This window comes from Polyodon spathula, chromosome 7, assembly GCF_017654505.1.
Source record: "Polyodon spathula isolate WHYD16114869_AA chromosome 7, ASM1765450v1, whole genome shotgun sequence".
Lineage (NCBI taxonomy): Eukaryota > Metazoa > Chordata > Actinopteri > Acipenseriformes > Polyodontidae > Polyodon > Polyodon spathula.
Window position 1 is genome coordinate 47448464 of NC_054540.1, and position 22114 is coordinate 47470577.

General features: G+C 39.1%; 1 protein-coding gene across 2 annotated transcripts in view; it reads left to right on the plus strand.

The window, feature by feature from the left end:
• Positions 1 to 22114, plus strand: part of LOC121318690 (diacylglycerol kinase delta-like) — a 118725-nt gene that overhangs the window by 46108 nt on the left and 50503 nt on the right. The window lies entirely within an intron of this gene.

Consider the following 22114-nt stretch of genomic DNA (forward strand, 5'->3'; position numbering starts at 1 on the left):
TTCTATTAAATAAAGAAAAGATCCTCTCTAAAGATTCAGCGGCCTCATGTTCTCAAATGATAGGTCAAAGAAGGTAATTTCATATCCTGAACAAGTTTCACAGCTTCTTTTTATTCAAATCCCTCTGAATTCCTTTTCAGAGTTTGGAGTTTAGGAGACACAGAGCTAGGGAAAAATCATTCACCCCAGTTACATCTTTGATTGCTGGATATTAATAGATGTGTAAATTGAATGTTCTGTAATCATTATTCTTTTCAACAAAAAAAGAAAGTGTTTGATGTATTAGCTTTGCAAATTCAATAAGTATTATTACAGCATGTTCATTCATTTGCATGCACAACACTCACCATTGTGTCGATATTATTACGCTGTAATATAAAGAGCATCCTGTCTTAACAGATAACATTGAAGAACGCTACACTTCTGTGCTAATTGAATAAACATGTCTGCTGATTCTCATGCCGTAGTTGAAATTACTGAAGTGTTTTTTAATGTCAGTTTGCTATTTGAATAGACGACGAGAACGAATCTCACAGCAGCACCCACTTCTCGGATCGCTTTTCGTGTATTATTCTTTTATTGGGTGTGATGAGTCCACACACACACACACAATATGTCCCAGTCTCTCTATAGCTTCAGTACTGATCTTTCCACTTTGACTCGCTGATTCCAGTATAATGGTGTTTATCATTTACAGTGTTGGATGTATTTTGTTTTAAATATGTTTTGCTTGGCAGGACACAGTTCCACAGTTTTGCCGTTGTTATAGTATAGTTTACAGTGGTTTGCAGTGTTTTTAACCAGACCTATCTCTACTTTATAATGCCTACTTATGCTTTTCCATGCTTTAATACACAATGCTATGCTTTTGCAACGGGAAACTTTTAGAAGGGGTCTCTTAAGTACACAGTGTTTTTTAAAACAGCAACGTCGATTTTCTGTCCTTTGACAGAGAAGGAATATGTTAAAATATAGTTTTTATCTTTAAGTTAGAGACAGTAGGGTTGTAACTAAGACCCCAAGAGGTGTTGTTTTTGTGACTGCAGGTGTTCTTAAAGCAGCAGCGTAAAGCATCTGGAAAACCACAAGCATCCTTTTGTTAAAGCATAATGTGGAGACACAAAGCTGGTTCGAGCAATCTACTTTATCAGACCTATACTATGCTTTAAGAAGTATGTCCTATATATACTGCTCATTAAACACAAAACCACATTTCACCAGAACATCAATAGGGGGATTCGGAGAGAAGTAAAAAAAAAAAAGTAAAATAAATCTTTACAGTACAATAAAGCCTAAAGTGGAAAATTAATGTTAGATGTTAGTCAGTGTTAGAGTGGATTACTTGTGGTACATTTTTTTAAATGAAACAATTTTAATAATGTATAATACAAGCCACGCAGCTTTGTTGCAGGTAGGCACAGTTCTGAGTAGTTGTTTTCTTGCTTCGAGAAAATGTGCTTTTTCACTGGACAGTATCAATCCGTTCCATCTGCAATCTATAATCCAGCCTGCTGCCAGAGGTTAAACAAAGGTCAAAGATTGCCCATGCGTGTGGAAATAAATATACCTTCTTTCCAACCCAGTCATCATTAAGACTGCACATAATTTACATATGTGTAGCTTCCTTCTTCAGAGCTATTTGGAGAAATGTATTTCTGCCAGCCCCTAAACCTCACTGGGGCTGACAATCCAAACTACTTTGATTGATGAAAACAGACATTTTAAGTTTAGCTCAACCCCAGTGGCGTATAGCAACGGCCAAGTATGGCTATTTTGTAAGCTATTGCAGATCAAAACAGGCCGTTGCAACTTCAGAGACATCAACCTGGTGGTTGCTTGTTATTCTCTGCTGATTTCCTCCTGCAGGGCAGTGGGGTCGAATGCTACAGAGAGCTTGTTAACCTCTGTAGTGTTGTAATATAGGTGAGGCACATGAAGCAAGTAAATGTGTACGTGTGTGAGGTTCTTTGGTAACAAACCCTATTTTTTGTTGCGGTCACCCTAAGCAGGGGTGGGCAACCTATAGATCCCTAAAGGTCAATGTATGGACCAAAGATAAACGAGATGTAATGTTTTAGATTCAAGTGCCCAATTTGACCAAGGGGCATCCTCTATTAAGTATGTCAGTTCAATCAATTCTTTTCATTCTGAACTTGAGCAACAGAGATTAAATGCTAAATAAATGGGGGGTGGGGCATTTGTTGCCTGTTGTGGCTGTTAAACTCAACAGAAACAAAATAATCTATTGAGGAAACCGTCACACAAGCACACTGGCAAAATTGAGAAACTCTCATCTAGACCTCAGGCTGTGTGCAAGAGACTGTTTATTGGCAAGCTTGCTGCTGAAAGGTGTAGTTTTCACCAAATTAATTAAATTAGAAGGCTGCTGCACAGATGAAACAGGGAACAGGTGAAACTTGAATTAATAATGTTTTGTATTAATAATATAATAATAATAATAATAATAATAATAATAATAATAATAATAATAATAATAATATTTTTTTAATTCCTGTCGCTCGTAATCTAACCTGGATTTAAGCTGTTTGGAGCTTGTTGTGCATTAGGTGCTAATATAAAATTAAAATGAAATGTTCTGATGCTGTAAACCTGCCATGGTTATTTTTTGTCATAAACCAGGTGGGCAAACAGCAAGAAATCTGTGAATAGCTGTTTGAATTCACAGATTTTTTGCCAGCAGAGCAGCCGCTGGTGAAATTTCCATCTGTGTTAATTGGGTGTGGAGTAGAAAACAGTCCCTCCTTTTCCCACCCCAGTGCGTTTTTGTCATGCACAACAGAGCCGTTTCTCAACACTGAGTCCTGCTTGATCTGCATAACCAATGCTAGAAAAGCAGTGCGAGCCAGCAGTGTGCAGGTCCTTTTTTTTGTGCTGTTTATGGAAGAGCATTGAAATGCAAGTGATGTTATGACTGCAAGGTGAAGGTGTAAGGGGCTGCTGTCTCCATTGCCTTCGGCGCACAACTTCGACCCAGTTGAAGTGTACACCACGCGTGTGGGTGGAGGGTTTGATGCTAATTAAGGCACATGTTATTCATTATCAATATTACACCGCTGTACATTTTGTCAATAGGTGATTCTTATTTGTATTTTTTTAATTTAAAAGTTTTTATTAAACAGCTTTAAAAATAGTCCCTTATACATTACTCCTTATAGAAGATAAAAGCATGTGTAATACACAGTAAAAGCATAGCGGAGTGTAATAAATCACATTGACAGCATGATGAAGTGTAGGTAAACACTGTAAAGCATACTGTGAAGCATATTAAAACACACAGTGGTAAACTATGGTAAATGCATGGAAAATCTGTAAAATTACTGTGCGGATTTACTGTGTTGATGATACATTTTTGAAATAGGATTTAGTAATACAACATAGGTAGTTCCACCTTGTAAGATGACTTGAATTTAAATACCGGTCAGCAAGGAACACTCAAAAGTCAAATCAAGTTAAACGGGTTTAACTCAAACACTTTAGAAGTCAGCTGATAATAACTGTCAAATCATACTGTAAGCAAGAAACATCCCACAGCCAGATGTACTACAGTAAAAATAATCAGATTGACTCAAGCCAACGCGCAGCGACATTTGAGAGAGAGAAAATGGTGCAGAACAAAAAAAACAAGCAAATCAGCCCTTGATTGTGACTTGTAGTTTCTGAGAGGTTTCTATTGAAAAACAGAACCTTTCTCCTGGTGGATTTCCTATACAAAGAAAATGAAAAAAAGAAAAAACCCAGAGTGCCTTTCACTCAAACTGAGCACTTTTTTAAAAAGAGCTGGAAACGGACAGGCCTGTCTGCTTCTCCTGTGGTCAGCTTTTAAAATGGTTTCAATGTCACTTTAGCAGGCAGGGCCATTTCTTTGGGGCCTTTGTGTAGAGAGATTCTTTGCTTGTGGAATAGGAGAAACAGTTGCTTTTCCAATAGTAACCATTATAAAAGCTGACCACAGTAAAAGCATGGCGTGTGTTATAAAGCATGGTAAAGCACAGGTAATCATTGTATTGCCCGGAGAGGTATGGTAAGGTATAGAAGTAAAATGGTAAATGAGAACAATACAGTGCAAATTTACAGCAGTAAATTTTTATAAGGTAAAGGGCAAGTTAAACCTTCTGTTACAGAGTTGGGCATTTGAACAGATATTCATTTTGCACATCATATTTTCATTGTTTTCTAAGTGTTTATAAATGTCTATTTTAAGCTTCTTCGTACTGTGTCAGTTTCGCTGCTGTTGTCTGATAACCCTCCCTCTGACCAGGCGGATATCGCTGTGGTTTTTATCTGGATCTGCAGTCGAATGCTAAGTTTCCATTATGTAAGCAAGACCCCCTTTTTATAAAAAAAAGAAAAAGAAACTCATTGAAGGGTTGAAGGGTTTATTTTCTTGCTGAATATGGATTCTTTCATTAGTTTATTTTTTTTTATTATTATTTCTCGTATGGCCGCTTGGTAAAGATTTTTAAATTATTATTTTTTTAACCTTTTGTTGAACAATGATGCATGATATCTGATGAGGCCTGCCATAATAACGGTAAGCATTAGCTTGGCTTTATATACTTCAGCTGGATTGCATAAGAGAATAACCAGCCCTACATCAGTAACCGTTTGCCAAAACCGGCGCTGACAGTATTTTGAGAGTTCTCTTTTCGAAACGTCTGCTTACACATAGGGCAATATGTTCACAGTGTTTACACTAGTCTTCAATTAACTCCTGTTTTTTGATAGATGCTAATTCAACAATAGTGCACAAAAATGAGAAACGAACAACTGGAGAGTGCTTACGAAGCCTTAAGTTGCATGATATTTGATATTTTGTAAAGTTAATAGGGGATTTTCTCCTTTCAAAAAATAGGAGTTAACTGAAGACTGCAGAAAACGTTTTGAAAATATGGCCTACAGTCAGTTAGTAATTACACACATGGACAGTTTGGCCCTTTTACATGATTTACAGTCTATGTAACATTTCCTAAAGTCCATAACCGCAACTGAATGTTAACAACAGTTAGGATTCCCATTATGCAGTTCGAACCAAAAAATGGTATTGAACCACCAGAAATTCTAAACCTGATTCCATTTTATGAACACCAATGTAAAAGAGAAATGCTTCTGTCCACATCGTGGGGTGTATTAAGCTATTTTAAACAGTAATCTAAATACTGTAGCCCTTCAGATAACTAAATAGCACCCTCTGGATTGTCAAGAGGGCTCAACAGTGATTCTGGCATCCCATCATCTCCCCCCTCCGTCCCCCACTCAACTCAGCCCAGCTTATACGTACATCAGCGTTGCTTTCTTCCTATTGTGCTTGAGATCCCCAGCCAGAATCTTTCCATCTCAACCACAGCCAGTTGCTCCTCCTTTCTGCTGCTTCAGATAAGTTCTTCACTGCACATCGCAACGCGTGGCCACTGAACTCTGCATCTCTAAGAAACCGGGTTGTAGAGTGTGCCACAAATCCTCGACAACACACCTCCACTGGGTAAACCCAGACTCTCTATCCTCGTTGTTCCGCTTCAGCTGCTAGTTGAGCATACTGAAGTTTCTTTCTCTCATACGCTTCATCCACAGCATCCTCCCATGGCACTGTTAACTCTACCAGATGAACAAGGCGTTCTGATCCAGACCACAAGACAATGTCTGGTCAAAGGTTAGTGGTGGCAATCTCAGGTGAAAAAATAAGCCGTTGACCAACATCTGCCAGCATTTTCCAGTCTCTAGCAGCTTCTAGTTGTCCAGGGCGAGGCTTGGTTTTAACACCTTTTCTTGGTGTTTGCTCTCCTGGATGGAAGAATATTGTCTTTTATGTGTAATGCTTTGATGGAACTGGTGGCAACTTATTGGTCAGGTTACGCTTGTCTTCCAATGCTAAGGCCAAACATCGCAGCACATGGTCATGGCGAAAGTAAACCACCCTTGGTTAAGACCCACCTTAAATCCTGTCAAAATGTGCCTTAATGTTGCATGAACCCTTCTACTGCTTGTTGTCTAACTTCTCCCACACTGTGTCCTTTAGATCTCTGTCGTACCATCTCCCAAGACTTTTCACTGGCTTCTCGGACACTGTTGGCATTGCCTCACTGTTAATGTAAAACCTTTTATCTACTATTTTACCTTTAATTATAGAGATGCTCCTCGATTTCATGGGCTTGAATTACATTCCTGCCCATTCAATGTTATTGGTTAATTTGCCCAATAACCAATTAGTGCAGGCTACTGTTGTAGTCATGGTTGTCATGCTCGAATTGGTGTTAGTTGCATTCCAGAGCCAAGCGCTCTCCCCCCACTACCCATTTTGATGCCCTAATAATTACTTCCATTGCCATGGTAAAAGCCAGTGGAGAAATGGTACATCCTGCCATTATTCCAACTTCTAGGCATTGCCATGTAGTTCAGAGTTGTGAAGTTGAAAAACTAAATTGCAAATCTCCAAAGTAGGCTTTCACTAAATTTGTTATTGTCATCGGTATGCTTAAAAAATCAAAGAAGTTCTGCCCAAAGAAGTTCATGTGGCACTGAACGATATGCATTATCCAAATCCAGGAATGTCACATTGAGCTCCTTCCACTCCTTTTTTGATGATTGAATTTGTTGCCAGATTACGCTGATGTGTTCTAAGCATCCTGGGAAACCTGAAATGCCCGCTTTTTGTACTGAAGTGTCAATGAAGCAGTTCTTTAATAGGTAGGTTAATAATGCTGAAGAAATTCTTGCCTTCTATGTTTAATAGGAAAATAGGACAAAACTAATTGATGCTTGTAGAATCTTTTTCTTTTGGTATAAAGACTCCACCTGCTCGGCGTCATGCTTTTGGTACAACCTGTTTTTCCCATGCCACTTTCATCAATTTCCACAGGATTCGTAGAACTCCAGAAGCACTCTTGTGCACTCTGTATGGAACTTCATTAGGCCCTGGAGATGATGACGCCATTGCTTTTTTTCACAGCTTGCTCTACTTCTTTCCACTTAGGTGCACAGTCCTCCATTTGGTGTTCAGATGGATTGATAGGTGGGATGTCTGAAGGAACTAACATAGGCTCCTGCCTTTTTGAATCTGTATGTGTTTCCTCCAAATATCTCTCTAGCTCAAACTAGATGATTTTAGTGTGCCATTTTTCTCACTGGTGAATATCTTCTTTACAAATTTGAATTGATCTATATAAAAGTTAGTTCTCGCACGCTCTTTATTTTTGTAGCATTTCCGTAGGCGCTCTACTCTGCGCAATGTTGAAAGCTTTGTTCTGATTTTCTCCATTGCTTCCTCAACTGCCTCCTTTCTCTAAGTGTTCAATCTCCTGTTGCTGTCTAGACTTTCCAGGAAGTTTGTAGTTTTTCCTTCCTTTTTTCAACTCCAAACCTCTCGGTTCCATATGCGTAGATGATGTCCCAAAATGTATCCAGTTTCTTTTCAACTGTTCCATTTAACCTTTCCAAAGTAAAACAGAGATCCATGTTTACTGTGTCCCATGCAGTTTTCTCACAAGCTCTTGGCCATTTAACTCCAGGCTTGTGACCGTTGAGGTTCTTTTCTCTCTTACGCTGGTTCATCTGACTGGGTTTGCAAGGATCATTAGGTTCATCACTAGTTGTATCCACGGAGGTCCTCCACATGTCTATGACAGGGGTTCTGATATCCTGCAAACTGTGGTTTGCTTCCTGTCGCTGGATTTAATTCGACTGACTTGACTGACTTCTTAAGAAGTACTGATCGATGCGAGGCCCTTGTCCCTTCTCCCTCAAGCATTTCATTCTCCCTTGATGAATCTTCAAACCCCTGACCATTGTCACCTTGCTCCAGCCACAGACACAAACCTGGAGTTCCATGTCTTTGCTAACTGCAGATCTTGAACTAGTGTTTTGTGAATTTATCTCCATTCACATATCCGTTTCCGTTCCTAAGTCGTTAACCGTGTTATCCAACGTTGAGTCGTCTTCCGCCCCTGCATTGGCAGACTCTAGGGTTATTTTTTTCTTTAATTTCTGAGAAGCCTTGGGCGGGTGTCTCCAGCATCCTCTTTACCTTTGAAAACATAGAGCTGGATACTGCCGACAAGGGTAGCTAACCCTTGCCAGCCCCAATGGGGTCTCCTTCCTCCTGTCATCTGTTTCTCCATGCTGTCACAAGGTCTTTCCCTTGTTGCCAGCTGCACTTTTCACAGCAGTCACTGGACGTAAATCCAGATCTTCATGATTTCCATTGCATGAGAGTAGATGTTAAATCTTCTTGCTGATTTGAACTTGGCTCTCACCAAGATAAGCACCAACTAAGACATAGCTTTACAGTAAACTAATATGATCCATCTGCAACTCCATCCATTTATGTTGCTTTCCATCTGATGATGTAGATATGCTTCTGTCTGGTGTTGATGTCTGAAGTGTAATGCTTGTTCCAGGGATCAGCTTATTTTGCCTCCCCAGCGCATCATCACACACAACGGCTGAGATGCTGGCTCGGGGATCAACCACAGTGCGGTCTCCCCAGCGCATCAGCATGACATAGTACATCTCTGGGATGTTCAAGTGGGCACCTTCCATCCTTGGTGAATGTAAATATCCACCATGATCCTTTCTGAGAATTAAAAAAGTCCGAAGTCTGGTGTGTTTTGTGCACAGAGTATGGCAGCCCAGATTAAGCAGGGAGATTTTTTGTGCAAAATAAACCATGTTCTAGTTTAGAAGTCCTCCAAACTGCAATGTATTAACCAGGAATATATTTGAGGGAAACAGGCCTATAGATACCTTCAATTCTTTGAGAGATAAGGACTATAAAAACTCGGTACACTCTACTCACAATGTGAAAATGTGAACGCTAGGCCAGCTTTCAGCATCATGGTGTGTTTTTAATAAAGCATCTTACTCTTGCCGGAGGCAGGATGGCCACTCCTGGGAGGATTCACTACTGTCCCAAACTTTCTCCATTTGGACAATATGGCTCTGACTGTGGTTTGGTGGCGCCCCAGAGCCTTAGAAATGGCTTTGTAACCCTTTCCAGACTGATAGGCATCAACAACTTTATTTCCGGAGGTCTTCAGGAATTTCTTTTGATTGTGTGATGGTGTGCCTCTGGAACCTGTGTGCTGACAACTTGATGATGGTAAGGGCCAAAGTTAGTCACATGGGAATGGTAATTAACATTGCTTGAAGTTCTTCCTACCAATAAAAGTGGCCAAACAATAATAGTGAATCATTATATTGTTATATTACCTTACAGCATCCTAAACATTAAACTATTTAAGTCAGTGCTTTGCCTATTTGTTTTTAATTGCTTTATTTGTAGGTGGTGTAAAACAATGATCAGCTTGATGTAATTTTGAGATCAGATATTGATTATAATCTTGCAGTACACAAGTCACTTGTATAAAAACTAATCAGAGAACTGACTGGAGGGGAAATCCACACTCTGGAGTCTAAAATGACTGGACCCACAGCAACAGCAGGGTCCGTATGACTGGCATTATGTTCAATTCATTCTGCTACATGGGGCAGGATTCAAACACGTCTGAACATCACATGCTTTTTGATGTTTTTACAGTGCAGGGTTGTTGTTTTTTGTGAATTTAGTGCTCATAAAAGATAAGGGAGAGTGGCACTGGATATAGTCTGACATGTTCAGCAGATCAGAGCATGCCTTTGGTTTTCATTGCTGTCAGCAAACAGACAGTTTGGGGAAGCACTTAAAAAGGCAAACAGAATGCTTGACTATAGTTAGAAGTGTTCAGAACAAAAGGTTGTGATGAGGTCACTGAGAACCCAGCGTTCAGTTCGGGTCCCCACAAAATGAAAAGAACTCGGGAGCTTGGGAGAGAATCCAGCAACCAAACAGACTAATCCCAATCCATAGAGAACATAATTTACTGATTGAAATCTTTAAAAGCTTAAAAGGAGTCAACACTAGACAATACTTTAAGCTTTGTACAGACACCGGGACCACAGTTTGAAATTAAGTGTAGGCATACTTAGAGGGTAAGAGGCAGCTCTTCACACAGAGAGCACTGAGGGTGTGGAATTGGTTACCTAGCCATGGTTGTTGTAATTGGGATCCTTTAAGACTTGACTTGACGTTTTGAGATCAACCAGCTACTTGGAACCGGATGAACACTGAAGGGCTGAATGCCCCGCCTCTTGTACGTATGTTTACTGATGTTCTTATATTCTGTCCTGGGCCCTTCCCAAGCAGATACTGACAACTGTGAAACTCCACTAGGGGCTACAATAAGTAGGCCTCTCAGCCTGCCCCTCAAATGAAAGAATCTTGAATCTATTGAAGAGAAGCCTGTTTTAACCTCCAGGATAGCTGGGAATTCCCAGCAAGCTCTTTTCATTACAGCTTTGTTTGAGGGAAAAAACATTTCACTGGGGGATAGAAGCGTGACCTTTTCATCAATACAGAGTACTTGAACTCTGTACAGTGTGCTCTCAAAGAATGTGCAGGCAGCAGGCATGGTGTCTCGAGTACAGTACAGCACAATACATGCAAGCTACGCCCTTTCCTAAGGCAGTATTACTACAGTACATGGTCACGTAATTTGGTCTGGCAGCTTCTGCTTGAAAATCACACTGAGAAGGCCTGTAACAAATTCAATTTAAATGGAAACAAGCTTTCAAAGCACTCACGTCTCAAATGACCTGTAGAGTCTTCCTCAGTTGTGATGATTTACCAGTTTCATTGAGTAACCTCTGAAAAATAAATGAATGAATACATTCTTTGAAAGAGTTTACAGTCTAGAAAACCACACGGCCATTGTCTTCACTGTGACTGCAGGTAGACTGATATATAGTTGTCATTTTGGGCACTAGACATTTCTTAAAGACACTTGACTGTAATGTGCCAACTAAGCCAAGTAACAAACTGCTGTAGGTCTTATATACTGAACATATATACACTGCATAGTTTTAATATTGAGATTATTTTTCTGAATATTTAATATTCTGGAATCTGTGATGGTAGCATAGAAATATCTAAAAGGAGCAATTAACAAATTGTCATCACTACTTGTAGTACTTGCTGTGGGTGACTTTCTCAATTGCCACAACCCCTCAAAATGTATGTCAATTCACAGCCAGCATGGCCATAGTGTCCTTTCAGCTACAGCTGCTAGAGACACCTGTATGAGGAAGGATTTGGATCCAAACAATAACATGATGATGTGATTTGCGTGGTTAAGTAGGATCAAGCAACAACGAACGTGACCCTTTCAAGCACATGGATCTCTATCATGTGTAGTAATGCCTTCTCAGAGAAGAGTCCAGAAAGAAAAGTAGAAAGCCTTGCACAAGCTGTTAAAACACAATTGCAAAACTTGATCGTTTTTTCAGGTTGGTAGTTTAGAAATCTTTACGATACTTACAAGTGCTTTTCTTTGAGATTGATTTTTTTTTTTTCCTAAAACTAATGTATTGTTGGGGTTTGGGTGTGGTGAAGAAATAACTTATATCAATAATTCAGCTGGATGCAGTCAGATTCCACTGTCACAGTGTTATTACTGCAGCTCACACATTGTTTTTCAACCTCTCAACTCAACTTACTTCATGGTTTCTCAATAAAGCTTACTGAATACAAGACCATTCAATAACTTTATACAAACAATTAGAAGGCAAACACAAATACATGACTGCAAAGAAAGCTTAATGCTAACAGGAGTTTAACCAATTGACTTATTAGTCTTTAAACAGTAAGGATTTTTCATGTATTATTATTATTATTATTATTATTATTATTATTATTATTATTATTATTATTATTATTATTATTATTATTATTATTATTAATTGTAATATGGATGTTGTTTTATTCATTTTTAATATTGTACATTAATTATTATTTTTATAAATATAGGTGTTAACCTAACTTTGAAATGCGTACAAGTCCTTAATGGTCTTAAACAATAACAAAAATAATTTTACACTAACTTGAATATGTTTCAATTGTCATTATCCCCTTATTTTAATTTCCTTATTTTTACCACAACTAATCCAAAATGGTAGGGAATACTATTCTACATTGTATTATGGTGTTGATTATCATTAGTTGTGCATCTTAAGATGAAGTTAAGTTTTTGTTTTTCCAGTTCATCCATGAATGCGACACAACGGCTCTCATACGTTACATGCAGGAGCGAGATTTCAGAGTTTAGTTTATTTTAAACTCAGTAGAATATAGGCAATTAAAAATGATCCCATGGATTAGTGATGAAAGCCAATGCCTGGCTTCACCCAAGGGAGCTATGTCCTCACAGGCTCCATTCTCTAAGCTGCTGGTTAGTTATTATTAAGTTAAACTGTGTTGTTTCTTTCTGTTTCCAATAATTAGCTTTATATATAAATCCGAAGCAAATTAAGTTTAGTGGCCTTGGTGCTCTCTACAAATATATTGAACTGAAGGCCATATTGACCTTGAGCCCTGTAATAACTAGAATAAAATACATATATTTGATTACAATCGAATACATGTTTAAAATCATTTGTCTTTTACATGGTACAATGTAATACAAATGTATTAATACATATTAGCTTAGATTTATTTGACTTATTTTGGTAGCTCTATGGCAAGTCTTTTTGGAAGTATTTTAGCTTTTTGCATCTCATTGATATAAACCGATACTTAGTTTCAGCTCCTAGAAGAACTAGAAAATTAGTCATGATTGCGGAAGTCCTCTACATTCCACATAGGAAGAGGATTACAGTCTCTTCTGAAGTGTAAATGACTCACAATTGCAAAAATAAAAGCAGATTCCTAACTGGATGAGTTGAATTCTAGTGATGTTTTCATGCACCATTCTGGGAGCTGTGTCTTGCATTCCCATGTTGTTTGCACACAAAGCACACACACACACCTGCTTACAAAACATCATCTGGCTATTTTAGCACAGATCCCCGCCCCCTCATGGTGGCTTCCTTCTCATTGGACCTTCCTGAGCGATTGCCGTGGAGACCATGTCCCAATCAGCATGCAAGGCATGGATTTGTGAATGAAGGACTCTCCAGCTCAGCATGCCTCTATCCACCACTGAGTAGTTCACAGATATGGGCAAAGTAGATTATTTTACAATCAGTTTTCTGATATTCTGATCTCTTGGAATCACAAAAGATTGTGTTTCAATAACTAGCAAGGTCAGTGAAGAGTGTAGCAGCTAGAACAGTGGAACACACTTGTGATTGATGAAAACAAGACAATGTATTGGGAACATGCATGTGCAATCTGTTGGAATGTATAGACACACAAGGTTGTGTTGATAAAGGACACATTCCAGTGTCCAGTGACATTTTAAAGTAGAGCTAAACAAAATAAAATCTTACTTTATTATTGCCATCTCTTCCATTAAGGAAAGATGCACACAATATAGTACATATGCATTTGATTTTTTTTTTTTTCATTCAAATTAGTGGACAAAAAATAGACAACCTCCTGTGCACATATTTGAGGGCTGCACTTCCAGTCATGAAGACAGTGAGTCATGGGGTAAGCAATGACTAAGCACTACATTCATTATACTGTATACGTCTAAAATGTGCTCTGTTGAAAGAAACACATGTTTTAGCAATGATATCTGCTACTACATAAGGATAAATAAATCTGTTTGCAAGCCATGCTTTTAGACTGTCTTGCACTTCCTGGATCATTTCGCCTGGAAGTGAGTAAAAGTAAAGCAGTAACAGACTTCCTGGAAGGCAAGACAAGCAAACTGAGAACTTTCTTTAACTCGATGTAGTAAAATGAAAGTACATGTTTGCTAAGCCATATGTTTTTTACAAAGCTGCACATTTGACATATACTGTATGCAGCCAATGGAAGTGGAAATTGGGTAAGATTTATGGAATTATTTTGTTAGCTACAATTTATTTAAATGTATCCACAAATGTCTTTTTTAAAAAGCCTTACTTGATATTCAGTCTTGTTTAAGAACAATTCATGAAGACCAGATATTCACAGGTAAACTGTGACTTCACTGTGCTACCACTGCTCTTCTTTGTACATCTCTGGATCACCAAGGGTTAAAGGTACAGAACTATTTGTGAACAAAGCTGCAGAATCCTGGTACAGGCACAATGCACCTTGTCGTGACAACTCATGGTCGAAGCAGCAAGCCTGAGCACTTAAAGAAAAGGAAAGATTATGAATAGGTTTGATTCTGTCTTTCATATAAACACTGTAAAAAAAAAATGAATAAAGTGAACGATTCTGAGCATTATTAACAGGCAACAAATGACATATTATCGGCTATACTAGGGCCTTTATAAGATCAGCTATTCCAACAGATTTCCAGAGAAAAAGGCATGGACACTAAGAGCTTTCTTTAACCCAGTGAGGTCCCACATATCAGCAGTTCAAATTAAAAGACATGCTTGTATAACGTGTTTCTTTCAAAACTGCACATTGGATATTTGTTACAATTGCAAGCAATGAAAGCAATCAGCAATATCGAGTGTACGGTACTCAGCATGCCCAGTACTGGTCTTATTCTGTTTCTATATGCATCATGTGCTTTATTAATAGAATATATGTGCGCGTTCGTACGTGCGTGCGTGCATGCGTGCGTGCTTGCGTGCGTGCGTGCGTGCATGTGCGTGTATATGTGTGTATATTCTATTAATAAAACACACAGCTTTCAGAAGGGATGTGGTTTTCCGATTAACTCTACCTACGCATTTCAGAGCATCTTTTTCTTTTTTTTTCTAAGTGATCTGCTTGTCCTCAAAGCCCAAGTTGTTTATCAACAGCACTTATCTACAAGGCTGCAGAGCATTCACTGTAGCGTTGCAAAGACCATACTGCTTCGTTCATGCATTTGTTTCTGAAGTGAAAGTAATACTACTTAATACTAAGTCACTGTATAGCAGAGGGGAAAGAGGTCAACTATTATTCCTAGAAAGTATGAACAGGTGAAGCTACCCATTTTAAATGGCAAAGCATTGGCACTGTAATGGCAATGCAAGGTGCTGTAATGTGCTGCAGTGGTGCCTGCTATTGGGGTACAATAAGGCACTGTGGTAACAGTGCAAGTGAATCACAGAGCAATGATTGTGTCAAATCCATCTGGGTGCAATTTGTGGTAATGCTGTGGTCTTTAATGGGGTTCTTGTCCAATTATTTTAGCCCCGATTTCCTGCCAAATTTAGAATTTACAATTACGTTTCCAACCACAGCAATTCCCCCCAACAGCTCAGTAGAAGTGAAGGTCAGTGGTCATCCTCTGATCCCATGACCAAGCCAACTGCCTCTTTACACCCAGGAGGACAATCGACAGCCATGCAGATGTCCATTTGAGCTCACCATGTGCCTGGCCAGGTCTGCGTCTGTATTCGCAGCTGTACAAGATCATCGATCTTCACTGGGGATTCCACAGGGACTTAGTAATTTCACCTTGCTACAGTGACCCCTACTGGCAGGTCCGGACCTGTATTCGCAGCTGTACAAGATCATCGATCTTCACTGGGGATTCCACAGGGACTGAGTCATTTCACCTTGCTACAGTGACCACTACTGGCCAGGCACCTACAGGGCTGTATTACAGGTTTGAGAGCTCGCTGACAGTGGAGCTCCTGGGTGAAAAAAGGCCATAGGCTTGGCAGTGGGACAGTAGTACGCCCACTGACTGTCCACTCTCCTGAGGTGTTGTGAGGGAACATAACCGGACACTCTGCATTGTGAAGGGATACAGGAGCTATTTGGAGGTGAAATAGTTGGGCGCTATAAAAATGAACAAAAACAACTTGAAGACAGACATGTGTGACTGCTAATGCTTACTCTGCATACTATTTTCTGTGTTATGGCAGGTGTTTTTATACAGCCTCTGTAAATCACCACAATATTCACCTTTCTTCAACCGATGCTTAACTGAATACCTTAATGCCAGTTTGGTCCCAATAGGGATATTGTAACGTTCAGTGTTGCCATAGCAACCCATAATGAGTTTGACAAACCACACATCAGACAGCCGGCAGAATTAGGAACGTCCCTTCAGACAGCCATCAAGGATGTCTCTCGGTTGCCGTTAGCTCCAGTGCAGTAAACAGCTGTTATTTTGGAGGCTTTTGTTTTGGTGAAGCGCTAAAGGTAGCAGACGTTTCTCCTTTCAAGACAGAGGCAATCTAAGCAGTTTACTCTAGTTTCCTTTAAAAAGATGATCAATTAATGCAAATGCAATTGAATTAATACAGCTTATAGTTAATACAGATCTCATGTCTTATTTTGGTGTCCATTACAGCAGGCAGTATACCATGGTGTAGTGAAAACATAGCAAACAGACAAGCAATGTAAAGCACAGATATAGCTGTGGAATGAGAGGGCAGAACTGAGGAATCACCATGCAAACTGACAGTGGCATGGTTACGTAGCTACTGATTGAGGAAGAGACTTATCCCCAGGGTTACAGTTTAATTGCAGTTTTTAATTAAGAAATTATATGATATACAACCAGGCATTGGGGCAAACATGTCACCTTTTTACATTGAAAAAATACCTGTTCTTTCAAGCTATAGATACATAGCTAGAAAACTGAACATGGTACAATTGTGCTGAAGGGAAGCTGGAATAACAGCAGCTGACAAAAACTGAAAGCCGAGCAGAAGGGATAGACCATTTTTGTTAACGAACAGGAATATAAAGTATATACGAAAATAAGAAAATGATAGTCATGATAATATTCATAAAACATTAGCACCCCAAATAGTTTAAAAGCCTTTCATAGCCCCTTATAAAAGGTTACCACAGTAAAAGCATAACAAAGTGCAGTAAAGTGTAGTGAAAAAAAGTATAACCATGGTAAAAGCATGGGAAAACTGCAACAATATAGTGCAAAAATACCGGAGCTGCACATCTATATCCACTGTGCAATGAATTGGTTTCTCAAGCCATTACACTGAATGAAAAGGCAAGGGCTGGACAGAACTGCAAGCTGTCTAGTCGAGAGGCATTATGAAGTGTATACCAAAATTTTGAATCAGTTCAGTCCGCAGCATTTGAGTTTCAGTTGAAGCAAGTGATGGTGAACCTGGCACATAAACTTCCAGTCACATCTTCAGCTATGTATGAGTGGTCTGTATCAGACCTGTCTGACCCTATACGTGTCTGGATATTCAGATCAGCGCAGGCAGGGTCAGTGCCACCTGTGTGGAGATAGTTTCCATTCTCCTATCTTTAGTCTGCATGCGCTAGTACCTCTGGAAATAACAGGCAGATCGTGGCACTCACTAAGTCTGAATTCCCACATTTGCTGTTCAGTTTTATCATTGTGGTGAGTGTTGCACCTTAAATAAGATCATTGTTCGTAGCAGGGTTACTCTGCATCACCTCTAATTGTACAATGAACTTACTGTGCTTCACCATTCTTATGCTTCTGTCCTATAATCCATGACTATTAAACAGTCTTTAAGGTTATATTTATGAAATTTTTTTTGTGCTTGTATCCTAGTACTATATACCACACGACAGATGGACCCTCAACTAATAACTAGCTAGTGTGCTTTTCATTCAATTATAGAAAATAACCGCGGTATTTAGTATTAGTATTTTTAGTATTTAGTATTTTTTTATATACTGCATATCAAAAAATATGTATACAAAACCAGTTTAACTCACTAATATTGATTCAGTCTGAATGTGGTGCTTATATTTAAAAATTGCCATTTTATTATCCTGTTGAAGGGCTTGCTAAAGATAAGTTGCACAATTTCGTGAAATATGAATACACAATTTTATAATTATAGCGCAACACATTGTGTAAAGTATATTAATGCAATGAGCTATTTAGGTTCCAAATAAAAAGCTCAACGGTGTCTTTCTCTAAGATAGACTTATGTTTCACTGTGTTTCAAAGGACCAGACAGCATGGGGCAGTAAAGGATTCTGGCACTAGGGGTGGCGAATACAAATGACTGCACCACTGGCAGTGTCATCTCAGTGCTGCTGCCTCCCCCTTGTGGACTCACAGAGTACTACAGCCTCTTACCAATTCAAGCTGCAAGGGAATGCAATTTAGGAATACATACTTCTTTCAGAAGTTCACACTGTTTTAATTTATATAGAAAATCAGTGACACCTAAAATAATTCCAATACTTTAGCTGCTATGTCCGACTTGAATTATTTATGAATTTGTGGATATGTTTTCTTAAATTCTCTACAGGACTAGACAAATCATAACAGAATATTAACAAAATTTCAATTGTTCATAGACACAACAGTTTTAATAAATTGCCACCAGTGCAATTCAAAGCAGATTCCAATGCAGCTGCATAAAAAGTGTTCTGACAACCAGATGCATAGGTTTCTGGGATTCCCTGTTGAAGCCTGATTTCAGCCACTGTGATCTGAAATACCCGGCTAGACAATCTCTTTATATAGCCTGCAGTTAATAAGCTGCTGCCGGTTTATACTGGTAACACTTGCCAGCTTTTATTCTGAAAATTATTTACCTGCAGCCTTTCTGTTGTAAAGCTTTTTAAAACAATATTGCTGGCAATATTACCAGCAGTTAAATGTAAATTTTACCGGGAGAGAGAAAGAGGATCCAAATCAACAATGAAAAAAAAAAAAAAAATCAGTTCTGTTTGATTTTGTGGCAAGTTGAGGATATAAAAGAGCCTTCAAAAATATGTGTGTTCATACTCAAAGTTAGCTGTTAACCTTCGAGATGTCTATTAGAATGCCATTCCGGAATGACGAGGAGGATTACATCACTGCTGCTCTAGGCTGGATATGAAATGCACCATTGTTCCACGTGGGAATGTAAGACTCTGCAAACGAGTAGATATGAATGGAAACGGTATTTGGAGTGGTATTTCTGTAAAGACACTGCCAGCTGTTTATTTGAGCTCATTTAATAACAGCTCCGGCTTTGCCCTTGATTTGCATGAGGATGTAACAGAAGTGGGCGGTTCCGGGAAATTTTAAGGCACGGCGACGCAGAGAGGTGCTGTAAGGGGTAAATCGTTTTTTGTGCCAAAAACCGATTGACGGATACACCTTTTGGGAGTTTTTTGCATTACTTAAGCCTGCAATGCAGTTTATATAGGATGATAATGGTAAAGGACAGAGGTATGTGGCATAGTAGCCAGTGCATAGTTGTGGTAATAGTAAGGTTACCAAGGCAACCCCAGTCCGTATATGATACTGTGTGACCTACTGCTTTTGTGTTTTGAGTCTATTTAAAAGGACTGCTGTAGTATTCCTGGCAGCAGGGCAGTGTGTCAGAGATTTGATATGTAGACTAGCAGAATCCTATTTATCAAAGATCAGTTCCACTCGTGATAGGGCTGGTTTGATATAGGAATGGGATGAGATTGAGTGTCGACTGGCTTCCTGGTACCGTTGGAAACGTGGCTTTGGAATTAAAATCGGGTTTCCCGCCTCTTCATTAATATGAAATCAGTAACACGCCCAGGGGTTAAACGGGCGTATTTGAACACCCTGTTGATGCACTTCATGGACCTCCGTTTTTTTATTCATACTGGAATGCTCTAATTTTGAGTTTACAGCTGTGATAGGGGTTTATGTGTTAGTTTTTGTACTGTCTAGTGCATACTGATGTCATGTTCATGAGGAGGTTTGCGGCTTTGCCATGCCTCACTCTGATTGCATCAATTCCAGGTATACCATCCAGCTTCCATATTCCCTTAATAATGTTGTCTTCAAAACTGGTACTAACTTCCCTGTTACAGGTTCCACAGGCTTTACAATGGCAGAGTCAGTGAACATTTACCTTTCTATATTTTTTAAACTCCCAAAAAACCCTAGGGATTTAACAGCTGCCTCCTGAAGTTATTTGTGTCTGGTGGCCTCCTGGGATCCTCAGTTTTGATTGATATTGATAGCATGCTACACTAAATGATAGCCAGCTTCAGCTTTATTACTTGGTCTCTACCCAGCCACCTAGAACATTGGGTGTCTTCTGGACTCTAATGAGATATGAAGCCAGGGATATGCTGCCGATTTAATAGATTAATAGGTTTGGATTATTAGCTCAGGGTCCAGTTATTACCTCGAAGCCTAATTGAAAATACACTATTGATCTCTCGCCATGGCACTGACAACATTGAGTTATGCAGAATGGAGTCTCACAGGGCTTATCCTGCAGGGAGTGAGAAGGGTTAATGTGCAGAGCAGCTAACTTTATTCAGCATTCTTTACAAGCAGGATTCTTTGAGTCAACCTATGTCTAGACAGTTCACTGGTCCCATGATTCAGGACCAGAAACATAGTTGAGTGTACAAACTTTGTCATTAATATCCCCCCGCTGGAGATGAAACACTCTGCGAAGGGCATATAGTGGAGACACTGGTACACCTGCATGCCACATGTTACATATCTTCATATGTTGCTTATCCATTGATTACATTCAGACATATTTCTGTCTGTACATCTGTATGTCACACTTACCACAGAACCGCATATCCAATTGTCATGAAACTTGGCATTAGTATTTTTTTTGTTTAAGCTGAGGTGGAGGTGGTTGTATGTACAGTAATGTATGTATAGCACAGATTTCCACATAGATCATGCAACTTCTCAGATCTCAGCGATATAGGCGGATGCCTGTCTAGCTTACATTTTTTCATATATGTGGATAATCACTTAAGAAACTGTCATGACACTTGACAATTCATGAACTTTTCCATCATACCGGACTCACAGCAGTGCCAGTGATTACAAATCCACTACATCTGCAATGATGAGGGCTATTCAGCGCTGGTGTTTAGACATTTTTATTCAGCCACTGGTTTATGAATCATGAATCAAATAAAATAATATGGCTACAAACACACTAGAGGAATAAAGAAAAATAATCACATAGGCATGTTAGGGCATGTGTTCAGGTCAGAGACCCAAAGTGCTCAAAGCCCAGTGATAGAGTGCTCTTTCCCTATTTCATTTTCAATGTGTTCATAGCACTGCTTTCTTTGACCTTGTTTTCCAAGTAGGACAAGTCTCTTGATAGCAGTACAATCAGCTACTGGCAGTGGATATGTAATCATCCTGCAGTGTGCATGTGTCCTTGCAGATCACAATGGCAGTGCTATCTTCCAATAATAGACACTTTTACAGTAGCGGAGTAGTGCTCCAGTCCTATATGCTCAGAAGCACTCCTCTGGACCCCTCAGACCAGATCTAGCCCAACCAGTTCTGTAGTCAGTTTTATATGTTTTTTAGAAATTGTACTATTATAGATAAAAGAAAAAACAAACAATGCAGTGTGTGGTTTCTGTAACGTTGCTTAGTAATGTATAAAAGTGTCTTTTAAGTGTTAATGTTGTTTGATCCCTGTAAAAGTTGGTCACTTTGACCACAAGATTGAAAATCCTGGAACAAACCCTGATTCAAGTTGGCCAGCAGTTCAAAGTTTTGATTGCTTGTTCGTGGCCGTCATCTTTGCCAGGATCCTGCTCTGGTTGTCATACTTTTTATGCCATGAAATACACAACTTTCCAATGGATATATGGTGGTAATATAGTATATATTTGATCATTCAATTTTAGTATGACATATATTAGCACAGGTTATTGAGTAAATTTACATTTTGGGAATTGACTTCTGTTTTTGTTCGATTGATTCCTCAGAGTATTAAAGACGCTGAATTCTGTAATTCTTTTCAATCTAGGCTTAAGACCTACTGTTTTGTCGTCACTCTGTGTTGCCTACAGGAGAACTATAGAATGTTTGTATTGTATTATTCTAGGAATCAATTTCTCCGGCTGTAGCATTTCTTACATTCAAGTTTGTGATAATAGCATAGTAACAAAGATGTTGTCTTGGGAACAGGTATCAAGTATTTGATCATCCTTTGCATTGACATTGGCAATTTGTTATTAAATAATTTGGGATATGTCTTGAGTCATATTCAGAGTTTAAAAGATGGTTTAGACTCCAGTGTATGCATTGTGAAAAAATGGAGTTGTCCTATTTAAGCATATCTTCTTCCTGGTCTCTTCTAAAAATAGCCCAGTACCTATTCCTATCAAGTCCTAAACATATGCGAAGCATCCCATTACTTCAGCCTTCTGCCTCTCCTTGCGATTGCTTTTGTGCTACCTATGGTTTTCTGCCTCAGCTGGTTGCCCAAGTCCGTCCCCTATTCTATTTATAATTGCAGCCCCGCCTCA